Genomic DNA, 18,393 nt, shown 5'->3' with positions numbered 1-18,393 from the left:
TTAACTCCCTCAGATAGACACGAAGCCCACGCCTACTACAGTAGTAGAAGTTTATATGCCAACTAGCTCTGCAGCTGATGAATTAATTGATGAAATGTATGGTGAGATAAAAGAAATTATTCAGGTAGTGAAGGGAGATGAAAATTTAATAGTCACGGGTGACTGGAATTCGACAGTAGGAAAAGGAAGAGAAGGAAACGTAGTAGGTGAATATGGATTGGGGATAAGAAATGAAAGAGGAAGCCGCCTGGTAGAATTTTGCACAGAGCATAACTTAATCATAGCTAACACTTGGTTCAAGAATCATGAAAGAAAGTTGTATACATGGAAGAAGCCTGGAGATATTGACAGGTTTCAGATAGATTATATAATGGTAAGACAGAGATTTAGGAACCAGGTTTTAAATTGTAAGACATTTCCAGGGCAGATGTGGACTCTGGTTATGAACTGTAGATTAAAACTGAAGAAACTGCAGAAAGGTTGGAATTTAAGGAGATGGGACCTGGATAAACTGACTAAACCAGAGGTTGTACAGAGTTTCAGGGAGAGCATAAGGGAACAATTGACAGAAATGGGGGAAAGAAATACAGTAGAAAAAGAATGGGTAGCGTTGAGGGATGAAGTAGTGAAGGCACCAGAGGATTAAGTAGGTAAAAAGACGAGGGCTGGTAGAAATCCTTGGGTAACAGGAGAAAACATAAAAATGCAGTAAATGAAGCAGGCAAAAAGGAATACAAAAGTCTCAAAAATGAGATCGATAGGAAGTGCAAAATGGCTAAGCAGGGATGGCTAGAGGACAAATGTAAGGATGTAGAGGTTTATCTCACCAGGGGTAAGATAGATACTGCCTAGAGGAAAATAAGAGAGACCTTTGGAGAAAAGAGAACCACTTGTATGAATATCAAGAGCTCAGATGGAAACCCAGTTCTAAACAAAGCAGGGAAAGCAGAAAGGTGGAAGGAGTCTATAGAGGGTCTATACAGGGGCGATGTTCTTGAGGGCAATACTATGGAAATGGAAGGGGATGTAGATGAAGATGAAATAGGAGATATAATGCTGCGTGAAGAGTCTGACAGAGCACTGGAGTAGACAACATTCCATTAGAACTACTGACAGCCTTGGGAGAGCCAGTCCTGACAAAACTCTACCATCTGGTGAGCAAGATGTATGAGACAGGCGAAATTCCCTCAGACTTCAAGAAGAATATAATAATTCCAATCCCAAAGAAAGAAGGTGTTGACAGATGTGAAAGTTACCGAACTATCGGTTTAATAAGTCACAGCTGCAAAAAAATAACCTGAATTCTTTATAGACGAATGGAAAAACTAGTAGAAACCAACCTCGGGGAAGATCAGTTTGGATTCCGTAGAAATGTCGGAACACGTGGGGCAATACTGACCCTACGACTTATCTTAGAAGAAAGATTACGGAAAGGCAAACCTACGTTTTTAGCATTTGTGGACTTAGAGAAAGCTTTTGACAATGTTGACTGGAATACTCTCTTTCAAATTCAGAAGGTGGCAGGAGTAAAATACAGGAAGCGAAAGGCTATTTACAATTTGTACAGAAACCAGATGGTAGTAATAAGAGTCGAGGGACATGAAAGGGAAGCAGTTGTTGGGAAGGGAGTAAGACAGGGTTGTAGCCTCTCCCTGATGCTATTCAATCTGTGTATTGAGCAAGCAGTAAAGGAAACAAAAGAAAAGTTCGGAGTTGGTATTAAAATCCATGGAGAAGAAATAAAAACTTTGAGGTTTGCCGATGACATTGTAATTCTGTCAGAAACAGCAAAGGACTTGGGAGAGCAGTTGAACGGAATGGACATTGTCTTGAAAGGAGGATATAAGACGAACATTAACAAAAGCAAAACGAGGATAATGGAATGTAGTCGAATTAAGTCGGGTGATGCTGAGGGAATTTGATTAGGAAATGAGACACTTAAAGTAGTAAAGGAGTTTTGCTATTTTGGGAGCAAAATAACTGATGATGGTCGAAGTAGAGAGGATATAAAATGTAAACTGGCAATGACAAGGAAAGCGTTTCTGAAGAAGAGAAATTTGTTAACATAGAGTATTGATTTAATTGTCAGGAAGTCGTTTCTGAAAGTATTTGTATGGAGTGTAGCCATGTATGGAAGTGAAACATGGACGATAACCAGTTTGGACAAGAAGAGAATAGCTTTCGAAATGTGGTGCTACAGAAGGATGCTGAAGATAAGGTGGGTAGAGCACGTAACTAATGAGGAGATATTGAATAGGATTGGGGAGAAGAGAAGTTTGTGGCACAACTTGACTAGAAGAAGGGATCGATTGGTAGGACATGTTCTGAGGCATCAAGGGATCACCAATTTAGTACTTGGGGGCAGCGTGGAAGCTAAAAATCGTAGAGGGAGACCAAGAGATGAATACACTAAGCAGATTCAGAAGGATGTAGGCTGCAGTAGGTACTGGGAGATGAAGTAGCTTGCACAGGATAGAGTAACAAGGAGAGCTGCATCAAACCAGTCTCAGGACTTAAGACCACAACAACAACAACAACAGCTTCTCTGCCGGGGGATGAACTCTGGCGGCTTCGCATGCCAGCGGAGGAGAAGTCTGACGTGGAGGTTCCCGGAGGTGAAGAAGTCGAAGAGTCGATAGCAGAAAATCGAATGAATCTGTATCGACTTCTTCTTCAAAGGAAAACTCGTATTCTACGTTTTGCGTCCTCTACTCCGTTTGGATTGACTGGGCTATGGGAATTCTGAACGCTAAGCAGTAAAAAGATTACGTATAAGATACTGGTCCCCTTCCTTAAGCTTTCCTTCATGCGGTTACCAGTAACGCACATCCTAGCGATTAGTATTCTCTCTGTCTGTGGCAATGAAATGGAACCTCGGCAACACAGTCGAGTTTCTCTCTCTAACTTCTAGTTAGTGTACGATACATCAGTCAATCCTGGCAGTTCTTAAATTGTGTAAATATATCTTTTTTGTGGACCTAACTTCTGGTGGCATCCAAATCTTACAAAGAGGTCCCAAACTGTGGGCTGTCACTCCATATTCTAGATGTTATTGCAGCGTCCAGTGTGTCCCAAGGAAACACAGCTTTATACGTTTTGTTGACAAGAGTACGTTTCCTGGACCTTACACTTTATACCTTCCAGTCATAAAACAGTCGCTGCTGGAGGCCTTACGGCATGGGAGATCATATCTGAGTTGCCTGTGGGGTATCGGTTGTCCAGTTGCAGCAACTCAAAAGGAAAGTCTGGTGAAAATAATAAAAAAAAGTCCAAATGCGTGTGAAACCTTATGGGACTTAACTGCTAAGGTCATCAGTCCCTAAGCTTACACACTACTTAACCTAAATTATACTAAGGATAAACACACACACGCATGCCCGAGGGAGGACTCGAACCTCCGCCAGGACTAGCTGCATTAGAAAATCTGGTCAGGCGACAGGCATTGACCTTGCAGCCCGTTTGGCGCACCCTACTGAGAATTAAATTACAATGAAATCCAGACCTTTAGCGACTTACTGGTGTTGATAAATATCAACGGAGGCAGTTAAAAATGTGTGCCCCGACCGAGACTCAAATCCGGGATCTCCTGCTCACGTGCCAGACGCTCTATCCGTCTTTTTTTGTTTAGTCTTTTTAATTTTTGCGTTTTTGAATTTTATTATCAAAATGACTTGGTACTATCATGACGCTTCAGTAGACCATAGTCATATCATCATGTAATAGAGACTCCAAAGGGAGAAAAAATTAATTATGATAACAGAACAACAAATAAAAGAAAAATAATCCGAGAACGTAACCGACAAACCACCACCAAGCTCACAAGATATGTTTCAACAATTATTTTATACGGTTTTTTAGTAATTTTTAATTCTTTTATTTTTTATTTTGTTTGTTTTATATATTTTTACAGTTCGTAATTGAACCTAAAAGTAGTAGTAAAACGAAACAAGGTTACATTCGAAATACCAAACTAAAAAAATTCCAAGTAAACTAAGAAAAACTAAGGACTGTAGACGCTGACGTGTATCTATACTTCATCGATACACATTTGACAATAGAATTGGACCAATGCTGAGTCAAAACACAAAACAAAACGAACAGGGAAACCAGGAGAGGACAAGCCGATGCAGATCAGATGGAAACATACATAACAAAGAAAAACACTTGTTGCTGTTGTTGTTGTTGTTGTCTTCAGTCCAGAGACTGGTTTGATGCAGCTCTCCATGCTACTCTGTCCTGTGCAAGCTTCTTCATCTCCAAGTACCTACTGCAACCTACATCCTTCTGAATCTGATTAGTGTATTCATCTCTTGGTCTCCCTCTACGATTTTTACCCTCCACGCTGCCCTCCAATACTAAATTGGTGATCCCTTGATGCCTCAGAGTACGCCCTACCAACCGAGCCCTTCTTCTAGTCAAGATATGGCACAAATTTCTCTTCTCTCCAATTCTATTCAATATCTTCTCGTTAGTTATGTGACCTACCCATCTAATATTCAGCATTCTTCTGTAGTACCACATTTACAAAACTGCTATTCTCTTCTTGTCTGCCGGCCACGGTGGCCGAGCGGTTCTAGACGCTTCAGTCCGGAACCGCGCGACTGCTACGGTCGCAGGTTCGAATCCTGCCTCGGGCATGGATGTGTGTGATGTCCTTTGGTTAGTTAGGTTTAATTAGTTCTAAGTTCTAGGTGACTGATGACCTCAGAAGTTAAGTCCCATAGTGCTCAGAGCCATTTGAACCATATGAATCTTCTTGTCTAAACTACTTATCGTCCACGTTTCACTTCCATACATCGCTACACTCCATACAAATACTTTTAGAAACGACTTCCTGACACTTAAATCTACACTCGATGTTAACAAACCTCTCTTCTTCAGAAACGCTTTCCTTGCCATTGCCGGTCTACATTTTATATCCTCCTTTGACCATCATCAGTTATTTTGCTCTCCAAATAGCAAAACTCATTTACTACTTTAAGCCTCTCATTTCCTAATCTAATTCTCTCAGCATCACACGACTTAATTCGACTACATTCCATTATCCTCGTTTTTCTTTTGCTAATGTTCATCTTATATCGTCCTTTCAAGACACTGTCCATTCCGTTCAGCTGCTCTTCCAGGTCCTTTGCTGTCTCTGACAGAATTACAATGTCATCGGCGAACCTCAAAGTTTTTACTTCTTCTCCATGGATTTTAATTCCTACTCCGAATTTTTCTTTTGTTTCCTTTACTGCTTGCTCAATATACAGATTGAATAACATCGGGGATAGGCTACAAACCTGTCTCACTCCCTTTCCAACCACTGCTTCCCTTTCATGCCTCACTTATCATCAGAATAAATTAAACTAACCAATACCTTGCCGACGGAAAACAAGATTCAACATGTTGGCGAAGAGGTCTCGGTATCGAGGCATTCGCAGGCATGTCCAGTAGGCCGTGATCATGTACTGCATGAAGTTCATGTGATCGTCCCCCTCTCCTTCTACAACGTAATGAACGAAATGTCCCAGCAAACACAAAATGGTACGAGTTTTCGACCGTGGAAAGAAAGAAGAATCTGGGCGAACTATGATGTCCGTAGTGTAGGCAGTCTCAGAAGTTCGAGTAAGGAAAGCCAATTGTGTCCTGATCCAAGACCAGTTTGCCTTATGACCTCCAAAAGTAGAGCGATGTCGTATCGTATCGGGAGACGTACAACGACTACATAAATCCGTGTCACTAAGCCCAATACGGAAAAATCGCTCGTTCGTTGGAATCAAGTTATTTACGACCTTATACCACGAGGACGCTACGCACATCGGCAAAATCGGAAGACTGATATTGAACCAAACTTTCTCCAGGTTGTTTGCGGCGAGTCGTTTTCAGTGAGGTTCGGGCAAGGGACTGCTTCCCCACGAGTCTGTGGGAATTTCCTGGTGAGGACAGGTCTCCATAAGAAGTCAGCCCCTAAATTGTTCACCGCAACATAGAAGTCACGAATGTGTTTTAACTTATAATTTGTGCGACCAACATCAATAGGGGGTTCAAGACCAGCGGGACGGACACAGAGAAATAAGTGAGACGTGAATGTGTGAGTTTCTTGAGTCATCGTCAAAATAGTACGACGTACATATAGCATCTGCGACTTCCTGCGTATATCAGTCAGGTCCAGCCCCCCAAAGTAGCGAGGCTTCGTGAGCACCCCATACCGTAAGCGAAATATATGTCTTTTCCACAAGAAACGACCAGACAATTGTTGTAGTTTCTTCGCCATCATCGAGGGAAGCGGATAAACTTGGGCCACGTAATAAGCTTTGAAAGAGACATATATATCCAGTATTCGGACTTTCTGGAGCAGAGTAAGACACCGCCTTTCATGCTCTAATATCGCTCCCTGAATTTTTTCCGTAACAGACATCCAGTTGAGCGCGGCCATTTTGAGTGGACAACGATCAATGATGATACCGACAGACATATGCCGATTCACCTCAGTAGCCCATGGAACAACCGCGTCATCTAGCCCTCGCAAGAGAAGAAGCTTGCATTTACCTTCATTAAGTTTTGCGCCTGAACTACAAAAATCATCGATGACAGCCTTCAGTCGATGTATCTCAGCAGGATTGCGAAGTAGAACCATCACGTCATCCGCGTATGCACGAACAGCTATAGTCCCGCCGGAAAGCGCCCAGCCTGAGCCGGGATGCTAGCATCTGAAGTAGGGGCTCCAGAGACAACACAAACAAAGTCGTTGACAGCGGTGTTCTTTGAGGCACTCCCCTACGTATATTTATTTGGGACTTCAGTTGGTCATTAACAATCACCGAAGCCGAAATACCCGTTAACAGATTTGAGAGCACTCGCCGCGTGTCAACAGTGAAATCAAGTGCCTCCAGAATCCGAAGCAGAAAGTCGTGATTAACACGATCAAATACGCTATTGAAGTCTAGAAAAGCAAGGGCACAAGGGACGGACGTTACAGCAGCAACCGAAACAACATCACGGACCCTTGACTATAGGGATAACAATGGTACGACCAGGTATGCAGCTTTGATGTTTTGCAACAATCGTATCCATCAGACCCGACATCCTACTATTAACTGCCCTCGCCACAGTCTTACAATAAAAGTTTAACAAAGTGGGCGAAAGTGATCAGGGGCAGCTGGTCCAGTGCGTTTCGGGATTAAAACAATTTTTCCCACTTTGAACGAGGGTGGCACTCTACCCTGTAACACTTCATTCAAGATGGAGGTAAAGGTAGCACCCAACAACGGCCAAAAGCGCACGTAAAATTCCTTTGGACGTCCATTTAGACCCGGGGACTTTTGAGAAGGCGATCCTACAATAATTCCACAGGCTGAAAGGCAACTAAGAGCGTTTCATTATGTTAAGGTGTAATTATCGTATCCAAGATGCTGACAAGTGGGTTGTAAAAGGTTTCACTGGACTCACCAATATCGTAGATGTCTACATAGTACTGCCGTAAAGTACGCATAATATCAGCTTGCGCCATTACGATACGTCCATCATTTGTCGCGAGAGAATGAATACAAGCGCATCGGCGACGGGTCTGATGCCGAAGCAAATGATACAAGGAAGTCAGTTCTTCCGTCACCAATGAATTGCGGCTTCGATCGGAGTTTCAAACCTTCCATTTGTACTCTCTTCAAGGTTAACCGTTTTGCCTTTACACGCCTAACATCCGCAATTCGCAGAGGAGCGTGATCCGAAGCAGCATAAAGTTCATTCAGGATGGAATAGTAGTATTCATAAGTTTCCGAAAGTCTCGCGCTTTGGAAGCGCAGAAACGTATCAAAGTTTGCCTGAGCCTCGGTTTCACTAGCTGTGTCCACCAGTCAAGCGTGGAAGAGAATTTCCCAGTGGACCCTAGAGTACGCTCCCAAGTCACTCGCATCGCGTCATCGAGAGAGGGGTCAGCTAGGTGAGCGATGTTTAGCATCCACAGAGTGCGAAGCAATTTGACTGGTTGCTATTCAAGATTGAGAGTTGTGGCCATGGCACAGTGGTCCGTAAAGGAAGCTGGGATAACTTCGACGTTAAGAATACTATCGCTCAGGGATTCCGATAAGTAAACTCTGTCTAACCACTTACCAGAAGTCGCAGTAAAGTGGGTACATTTAACTAATGTCAGGTATTTACATATCCAGATGTCTTTTAGGCGTAAGGAGCGGATTAATTCATGCAATTCGCGACAGAAATTAAAGTTGGGAGATTGCTCCGCACGATGCAATACACAGTTAAAGTTACCACCCAACAGAATACCTGGGGGATTCTTACGCAACGGATAAGCAATATCCTCTTTATAAAACCGCGAACGATCCACTGCGCGACCAGTGCCAGAAGGGGCATATAAAAGAACCAAGGTAAGATTAAAAATTTGACAACCTATGCCCCTGCCAGAATCCAACATTTCCACCTCAGCAACAGGAATGCCTTCGCGAAAGAATAAGGCGGTCCCCGTTGAATATTCGGGTGCTACATTAAAGATCATACGAAAACCAGGTAAGGAGAAATTACTAAATAACACCTCCCGTAAGAAAACTATGTCTGCACATGAATCATAAATGAACTGACGCAGCGAAGCCAACTGCAGTTCTGATTTCAGGCTTGGGTCATTAATCACAGCTCGACAGGGATGTACGGAACCTCCGAGCAGAATTATGTAGACAGCTGAGAGTCAAGGTCCATTGCGGAACCCACAGTGGAATCAGACATCGGGGGACCAGAACCCCCGTCATCATAACCTTTTCTTCTTAGGTTTCTTACGTGCCACGCACGGTCATGTTGTATACGCTGTTTCTGTCGCCTACGTGGGATGGCGGCGTCTGCAGACGGAGACGTGGGAGGGGTCAGAGCCACAGCTCACAGCTTCACCCCCCCCCCCCCCCCCCCTAGAACTAGGTCAGGTAATGCAGTTCCAGTCACTAAGGCGGAAGAATTCTGTGGAACTACCAATACAACAGGTGATATTTGGTCGCGAAGTTTCTTCTCTTCGGGAGTTGCTGTAGGTGGCAAATGCAGGAAACCGTCGGCGGCTGAAGACGAAGGAACAGGAGTACATTGCATCGTCTCAGACTGTAACGGAGAACACAAAGACTCAGCTCCCTCTTCACACACAGGCAGCTCAGAAGGAGCCACTTCGGGAGCAGGAGGGATACTGGAGATAACTTCTTCGCCACTCACCGTAACACGGACGGCAGGCATCGTAGCATCGAGAGGAACAGGGGACACAATCGATGCGGACGAGGTTGGTGCAGAAGGTACAGCCAAATCCTCACCATCACCATCCTGAGTGCGACGTCGATTGTTTGTCGCCGTTATAAGTTCTGTCATGGGGCCAATAGTATTCTGAACCTGTCGCGGAGGTAATGGCGAAAATTAATCGACACGAATATCAGAACCGACTGTTTGTTCATTATAATCCGAAGCAGAAGTAGGCCCGACGGCGGGAGTGGATGGAACAAGATCAACAACCGTCAATTTACGACGCTGCACTAATGACGGCTTTAATACAAAAACCCTCCGTGGACAATTAGACCGAACATGTCCACTTTCATTACACAGGAAGCAGGTTCGCTCTTGACCAGTATACATGACACGGACGCAGTAACCACACACTTGTAAATGTGATGGTATATTGCGTTTGACATGCATTTCCACGGAACGAATTCCACTACAACACTGTAATATGTGTTGAGTAGACCAGCGTTCACGACGGACGTCTTTCACGTTATCATAAGGAGTCAATATGTCCTTTAGAAAATTGTCATCATCTTCCGGCCGGAGGCTGTACACTTGAACGTTGGTATATTCGATTTCAGCATCTGCGAGTGGCACTATACTAACGGAATTATCACGATGCCTGAACGGGACTTGAGAACCATGTCGCGACAGCAATCTTTCAACGTGAGGGGGGATCCATAAATTTCACGTAAAACATGTACTCGTCAGCATCAAAATAAGCGGTATGGACGTGATCAGAGTTCACATGAATTGTATCGACAAGCCAATCGTGGATTTCTACAGACTCGAGCTGCATCTTCATATAGATACCATCTTCATATACACTCCTGGAAATGGAAAAAGGAACACATTGACACCGGTGTGTCACTTGCTCCGGACACTGCGAGAGGGCTGTACAAGCAATGATCACACGCACGGCACAGCGGACACACCAGGAACCGCGGTGTTGGCCGTCGAATGGCGCTAGCTGCGCAGCATTTGTGCACCGCCGCCGTCAGTGTCAGCCAGTTTGCCGTGGCATACGGAGCTCCATCGCAGTCTTTAACACTGGTAGCATGCCGCGACAGCGTGGACGTGAACCGTATGTGCAGTTGACGGACTTTGAGCGAGGGCGTATAGTGGGCATGCTGGAGGCCGGGTGGACGTACCGCCGAATTGCTCAACACGTGGGGCGTGAGGTCTCCACAGTACATCGATGTTGTCGCCAGTGGTCAGCGGAAGGTGCACGTGCCCGTCGACGTGGGACCGGACCGCAGCGACGCACGGATGCACGCCAAGACCGTAGGATCCTACGCAGTGCCGTAGGGGACCGCACCGCCACTTCCCAGCAAATTAGGGACACTGTTGCTCCTGGGGTATCGGCGAGGACCATTCGCAACCGTCTCCATGAAGCTGGGCTACGGTCCCGCACACCGTTAGGCCGTCTTCCGCTCACGCCCCAACATCGTGCAGCCCGCCTCCAGTGGTGTCGCGACAGGCGTGAATGGAGGGACGAATGGAGACGTGTCGTCTTCAGCGATGAGAGTCGCTTCTGCCTTGGTGCCAATGATGGTCGTATGCGTGTTTGGCGCCGTGCAGGTGAGCGCCACAATCAGGACTGCATACGACCGAGGCACACAGGGCCAACACCCGGCATCATGGTGTGGGGAGCTATCTCCTACACTGGCCGTAAACCACTGGTGATCGTCGAGGGGACACTGAATAGTGCACGGTACATCCAAACCGTCATCGAACCCATCGTTCTATCATTCCTAGACCGGCAAGGGAACTTGCTGTTCCAACAGGACAATGCACGTCCGCATGTATCCCGTGCCACCCAACGTGCTCTAGAAGGTGTAAGTCAACTACCCTGGCCAGCAAGATCTCCGGATCTGTCCCCCATTGAGCATGTTTGGGACTGGATGAAGCGTCGTCTCACGCGGTCTGCACGTCCAGCACGAACGCTGGTCCAACTGAGGCGCCAGGTGGAAATGGCATGGCAAGCCGTTCCACAGGACTACATCCAGCATCTCTACGATCGTCTCCATGGGAGAATAGCAGCCTGCATTGCTGCGAAAGGTGGATATACACTGTACTAGTGCCGACATTGTGCATGCTCTGTTGCCTGTGTCTATGTGCCTGTGGTTCTGTCAGTGTGATCATGTGATGTATCTGACCCCAGGAATGTGTCAATAAAGTTTCCCCTTCCTGGGACAATGAATTCACGGTGTTCTTATTTCAATTTCCAGGAGTGTAGATAAGGCTTACCAGTCAATGATCTTCTTCAGTGCGTATGCACTCACATTGCCGGAACGCTTACGGGAATCGGTAGATTGACTGCCGCGAGTAATGAGTACAGTGGGCAGGGGCACTACAAATGTAGTGTGCGGACAGTAAGCTGGGAATGTGGGTCTCACGTCGCACTATCCTCTATGTCCTCGGTGGCTCAGATGGTTGCCGGCACGGTAGCTCAGCGTGTTCGGTCAACGCAGGTGACGCCTGTATATAAGAAGGGTAGAAGGACGGATCCTCAAAATTACAGACCAATATCCTCAACAGGCTTCTCGAACATATTCTCAGTTCGAATATAATGAATTTACTTGAGACAGAGAAGTTGCTGCCCATGCATCAGCACGGCTCTAGAAAGCATCGCTCCTGCGAAACGCAACTCGCCCTTTTTTCACATGATATCTTGAGAGCCATGGATGAAGGGTATCAGACGGATGCCATATTCCTTGACTTCCGGAAAGCGTTTGACTCGGTGCCCCACTGCAGACTCCTAACTAAGGTACGAGCATATGGGATTGGTTCCCAAGTATGTGAGTGGCTCGAAGACTTCTTAAGTAATAGAACCCAGTACGTTGTCCTCGATGGTGAGTGTTCATCGGAGGTGCGGGTATCATCTGGAGTGCCCCAGGGAAGTGTGGTACGTCCGGTGTTGTTTTCTATCTACATAAATGATCTTTGGGATAGGGCGGATAGCAATTTGCGGCTATTTGCTGATGATGCTGTGGTGTACGGGAAGGAGTGACTGTAGGAGGATACAAGATGACTTGGACAGGATTTGTGATTGGTATAATAGTGTAGCGCTTGACACAGTCACGTCGATTAAATATTTGGGCGTAACATTGCAGAGCGGTATGAAGTGGGACAAGCACGTAATGGCAGTTGTGGGGAATGCGGATGGTCATCTTCGGTTCATTGGTAGAATTTTTGGAAGATGTGGTTCGTCTGTAAAGGAGACCGCTTATAGAACGCTGGTGCGACCTATTCTTGAGGACTGCTCGAGCGTTTGGGATCCCTATCAAGTCGGATTGAGGGAGGACATAGAAGCAATTCAGAGGCGGACTGCTAGATTTGTTACTGGTAGGTTTGATCATCACGCAAGTGTTACGGAAATGCTTCTGGAACTCGGGTGGGAGTCTATAGAGGAAAGGAGGCGTTCTTTTCGTGAATCGCTACTGAGGAAATTTAGAGAACCAGAATTTGAGGCTGACTACAGTACAATTTTACTGCCGCCAACTTACATTTCGTGGAAAGACCACAAAGATAAGATAAGAGAGATTAGGGCTCGTACAGAGGCATATATGCAGTCATTTTCCCTCGTTCTGCTTGCGAGTGGAACAGGGAGAGAAGATGCTAGTTGTGGTACGAGGTACCCTCCGCCACGCACCGTATGGTGGATTGCAGAGTATGTATGTAGATGTAGAGTTAGCTACCCTCTGTAATAATAAACTGAGCGAACGGATCAACGAAGAAACTAAACGGGTGTCTTCGGACGTCCTCCCTGAGCAAATTCCACGAACAATATAGAACAGAATGAGATAAAAAAAGAAAAAAATGGATAGAGCGTCTGTCAAGTAAGCAGGAGATCCCGGGTTCGACTCCCGTTCGAGACACACATTTTCAACTGTCCCCGTTGATATTTATCAACGCCTGTAAGCAGCTAAAGGTCTGGATTTCATTGTAATTTCATTCTTCGAGAGTTGCAAGATCACCAATGGTATCTGATCTTTTGGACGTGCCGGAAAGAACAGATACCATCTTCGTAAAGATAAGGCTTACTGGCCAATGATCTTCTTCAGTGCAGATGTACTCACACTGCCCGAACTCTTACGGGAATCGGTAGATTGACTGCCGCGAGTAATGAGTATACTGGGCAGGAACACTACAAACGTAGTGTGTGGACAGTAAGTCTGGAATGTGGATCTCATGGAGAGCATGCCAGAGATAAGTCCCTGCAGTCGCACTATTCTCTTTGTCCTCGGTGGCTCAGACGGAAGTCTGCCTTCGGCAGTGACACTGTGCGGACCGTATTGCTCTCCGGCCGCGCTGCGGTGCAGCGCCTGTTTGTTTAGGCCGGAACAGCTTCGCGTTTGCGGTGTTTTGAGTCTACAACGAGATGGAACACTCGTACAGCAAACGACTTTGAAATTCAGTTTTGTGAACGACTATACACGAGCAAAGGCACACGAGATTGAACGTTTTTTAAGAGAAGAGGCTAAAATCGATCCACGGGAAATAGTGGGAATCCATCTATCGATCGTTTCAAGCGTCGTCTATGTCAGGCTTATTGACGAGGCGGCTTGTGAAAGACTTCTCCAACGGCCACCGAACGGATATCGTTTCTGTCATGCCGACGGGAATGTTGGTGCGGTTACAGAAGATCACGCGGGAATGGGGATACGCATCGTACGGGTCTTCGAGCTTCCCTTTGAGGTCCCGTCTGCACTTGTGATCGACGCCTTTTGACCATACGGAACAGTTCTATCCCATGTGGCCGAAAAATGGGCGAGTTTTACCACATACCCCGTCCTAAATGGGGTGAAACAAATACGGATAGAACTGAGAGAGCACGTCCCCTCTTATTCGTATATAGGGGGTTGTCGAGCGGTTACAATATATGATGAACAACCCTACACTTGCTCATGGTACGGGAAAGAAGGCCACGTCCGCTCGGAATGCCTCCAGCGTCGTTTAGTGCAAACCCCGCGGGATGACGTTCAGGCTCCACAACAGATGACTGTAGTACCGATGACGTTTGTGGAGGGCCTGAGAGAAGAAGTGAGGGAGATTTCCGATGGGCGCTAGCAGCTGCACACTATAGACAACATGGACACCAACGGATTGGGACTCCGACCACCGGTTCCACATACAAGAGATGCAGCTGAAGGTCGCTCCAGGCTCAACCGTGGTGGCTGCCAGTGCTTCCATCAAGAACATGATAGACCAGGCTCAAGACGGAGGATACGCCATCCAAACAGCCGACTTGGAAGTACGACCAAGGAAACAGCGTTCGCCAAAGACTGACTTCTGCTGACGGTAGCCATAGTCCCGAGGGGACAATGACAGTATCGACCTGCGACCAGTGGATTCAACAGATACCGAGATGAAGGTGCAGTAGTTGCACAGCGACGATAACTTGGATTCTCCTTCTGGTGACCGGAAGGCAGAAGTGGAGATGACGTTTGTGCAACATCAGAGCGGTGACACCGCTGTCTGCCATCCTTCGGCCGGCTCTGGAAATATGCTGGGGGACTGGGCACAGGAAGTGGACCAACAGGAGCAGGATGAAGATACGGACACGGCGATTGAGGATAGTCCTGGCCATGCTCTGGGAGGGGCCAGGGAATTTTGAACAACTTGGTGTAGTGAGGAGCGATGGAGGCGCCGATAACCGACAGCAGTTCGGTTTTCAACACCATCACTTGATGACACCCCCCTCCAACTGATGAACACACGCCAGGTATACCGCATTGCGACGATCAGAATTAATGGCATTCGGACACCACTTAAAATTCAAATGCTGAAAGATATGTTACACGCCACAGAGGTGGATATTGTACTCCTACAAGAAGTGCGTTTCACATCGCCGCCGGAGTTCTACGGCTATGACGCACATTATTCAGTGCACGATGAGAGTGGATGCGGTATGGCGTTCCTCACTAGGGAAGGAATAGGAGTGAAGGAAGTCCTGTTTCTCCCTTCGGCATGTAGAATAGCGATCACTCTCGACGGCGTTCGTTTCATCAATATATACGCGCCGTCTGTCTCCACAAAAAGAAGAGAAAGGGCAACCTTTTACATCCAAGAGATAGCACCGTTTTTCGCTAGCTGATATGACAATTATGCAGTGGGCGGCGACTTTAGTTGTGGCGTGTCTCAAAAGGACCAAGTACCCCATTATGTGCCATGCATGGAACTGCGGGCTTTGATTACCGAAATGGCGCTTCTGGATACCTGGGAACTTTGGCATGGCTATAGAATGGGTTACACGTATGTAACGGGATATTCGGCGAGTAGGCTTGATAGAGAGCATGTGACAAACGCTCTACGGACGGTGATACTGGATGCCGAAATCTGGCTGGTGGTTTTTACGAATCACATGGGGTGCGTCTGTAGGATTTCACTAACGTGGCAGAAGACATGGCGGAGGAAGGGTCACTGGAAAAGGAATAGAGCACTTTTACATGACGCTGCATGTCGCCGGTCGATAGAGGAGGTCTGGGAGACCTCCGTTCGCCACCAACGGGCGTACACCTCAGTTGTCCAGTCGTGGATCAAATGCGCAAAACCAACGTTACAGAGAACGTTGATACGATACGGGCAGGACAAATAACAGTGGAACCGCGCCAGGGAGGATTTTTATTTTACAGCTCTGAGGGAACTGATGACCCAACAACCATCGTCGGAAAGGCACATGCCCATGAGCAGGATAAAAACCAAGTTATTACAGCTGACGGGACCAAGAATGGAAGGGATAATGGTCCGGGCAAGATTGACGGACACAGTTGCTGCTGAAGCCTCCTCAATGCACCACGTAGCACGTGAACGCCAACGACGACAGAGGACATTGATCAGGGAAATAATCTCTGAAACTGGCCAGCAGGTTGCGACCCAACGTGACATTGCGCAGGTGTTTACCGACTACTTCCGCCAGTTATATGGACCTGTAAAAGTGAACCACGAGACACTAAATGATGTCATCTCCGAAATGCCAGATACAGGTCCACCACTGGATGCAGAGAGTTTGATCACAGCGATAACGGAGGACGAGCTGACAGATACAATTGCTGTGGGAGCTCCGAACAAGTCCCAATTGAATTTTACCGTGCCTTTGCATACCTCATGGGACAGACGTGGATTCAGATGTATAGCGAACTCCTGCTACCGCAGACTGAGATACCTGTCGAATTCACAGAGGGTATCATCATCCCAATACCGAAACCACGTGGTGGCAGAAGGCCAGGAGATTATAGACCACTAACCCTCCTGAATTGTGACTACAAGATTTTCTCGCGCACCCATGGGGCTCGCCTGAAGTCTTCAGTTCTGATAGACTCCCCACAGATCAAAAATGCATTTTCGGTTAGAGTAATGTCAATACGGCGCTTGGTGATTACCGAAATATCGTCGCATTAGCAGCGGCGTTCCGACTGCGCGGGGCACTAGTCTCTATTAACTTCGATCATGCATTTTACAGGATGGATCATATCTTTTTGCACGCCGTGATGGGCAGTTTGGGAATCCCACAGGCCTTCATTCTGGTGATCATGCGACTGTTACACAGCGTGCAATCCAAGGTCTCAGTGAATGGGCAAGGCACTTACTACATTGTCATTTCACGGTCAGTTCGTCAAGGATGCCCCCTTTCGATATTTTTGTATGCGATGGCATTGGAATCCTGCCTATATGGTCTCCAAAGACGGCTGGAGACAGTGCCGTTGCCACAGCTGACCTTTCATTGCCACGCTGGTGCTGACGATGTCATGCTGCTGGCACAGACAGGCGACGAAGTACGTACGGCGTTGGCATGGATACTGCGATACGGGATGGTGGCGGGAAGCGTGCTTAATCTACAGAAGTCACGTTCATGAATGTCAGTCGAGGATTACGACTGGGGGAGGAAGGCCCGCTCAAGTTAGTTAACACCATAAAAAGTTTAGGTGTCACGTTCCACTCAGATGTGCAGCGGACAGCAGCGGATAAGTACCAACACATATTGAAGCTAATGTGGACAATGGTGCTGTTACAGAAATTAAGAGCGTTGGATATGAGTCAGAGGGTGGGCTATGTTAACATGTACCTAGCACCAAGACTCACTCACATAGTGCATGCCCTGCCTTTAACGTGCACAATGGCAATGCGGATACAAGCAACTTTCGGAACTTACGGGAGTGTGGGACACCTGTTTTACATCCAATACACAACGCTTACGCTGCTACCTGAAGAGGGTGGACTTCGTCTGGTGAACGTATATCAAAAGGCACAGGCGTTACTCGTCAGTACGGTTTTTCGACAGTGGCGCGGTCAATTTCACAGTATCTCGGGTGCGTTGGCCGATGCACTGATGCCCACTACAATGGTGCCCCCAGTCAATGTGGGCCATATTTCACCGAAAATGTCACATTTCAAAATGGTTCAAATGGCTCTGAACACTATGGGAATTAACATCTTAGGTTATGAGTCCCCTAGAACTTAGAACTACTTAAACCTAACCAACCTAAGGAGATGCCCGAGGCAGGATTCGAACCTGCGACCGTAGCAGTCCTGCGGTTCCGGACTGCAGCGCCAGAACCGTCAAATTTCAAGTCTTTCTTTTTGGAGCTTAGCTAAGTCAGAGAAGCCTTCCCAACAACACGACTACCGACGAAGCGAGATGTGTACCAAATATTACTGCGCCGGTGCCCCAGGAATACCCTGGAAAAGAAGTACCCAGACACGAACTGGCACGTTATACGGAACGTCTGCCTCCCAACGTCGGTACGATCATCGTGGTATGTGGTGGTAAATAGGAATTTAGCAACGACCAAACGGCGGCATGCGATTCATTTTTTCAGACACTCCATTATGTTTAAGCTGTGCGACAGTGTACACTGATGAACATCGTTTAGTATGTAGTGGGGCGGCTCCGGTGTGGCACTTGTCACGACAGATATTGACGTTCCTGTTGCGCACCGCCCCTCACACAATTTCATCGGACACACTCCTTTTCCCCCAAGAATCTTATTTTCCGGTCCGTAAAACAAATGCAGTGACATGGGTACGGGGAATGTGTAACAACAACTGTACATATAATGATTTTTTCTTCTGATTTTCGATGAATTAATGTAAGCAATGTTTTGATTTCATTTCTTTTTATTTTTATGTCATTGTGTTAAAGAAATTGCA

This window comes from Schistocerca americana, chromosome 4 (genome assembly GCF_021461395.2).
Source record: "Schistocerca americana isolate TAMUIC-IGC-003095 chromosome 4, iqSchAmer2.1, whole genome shotgun sequence".
Taxonomy (NCBI): domain Eukaryota; kingdom Metazoa; phylum Arthropoda; class Insecta; order Orthoptera; family Acrididae; genus Schistocerca; species Schistocerca americana.
Note: the sequence above shows the minus strand (reverse complement) of the source record.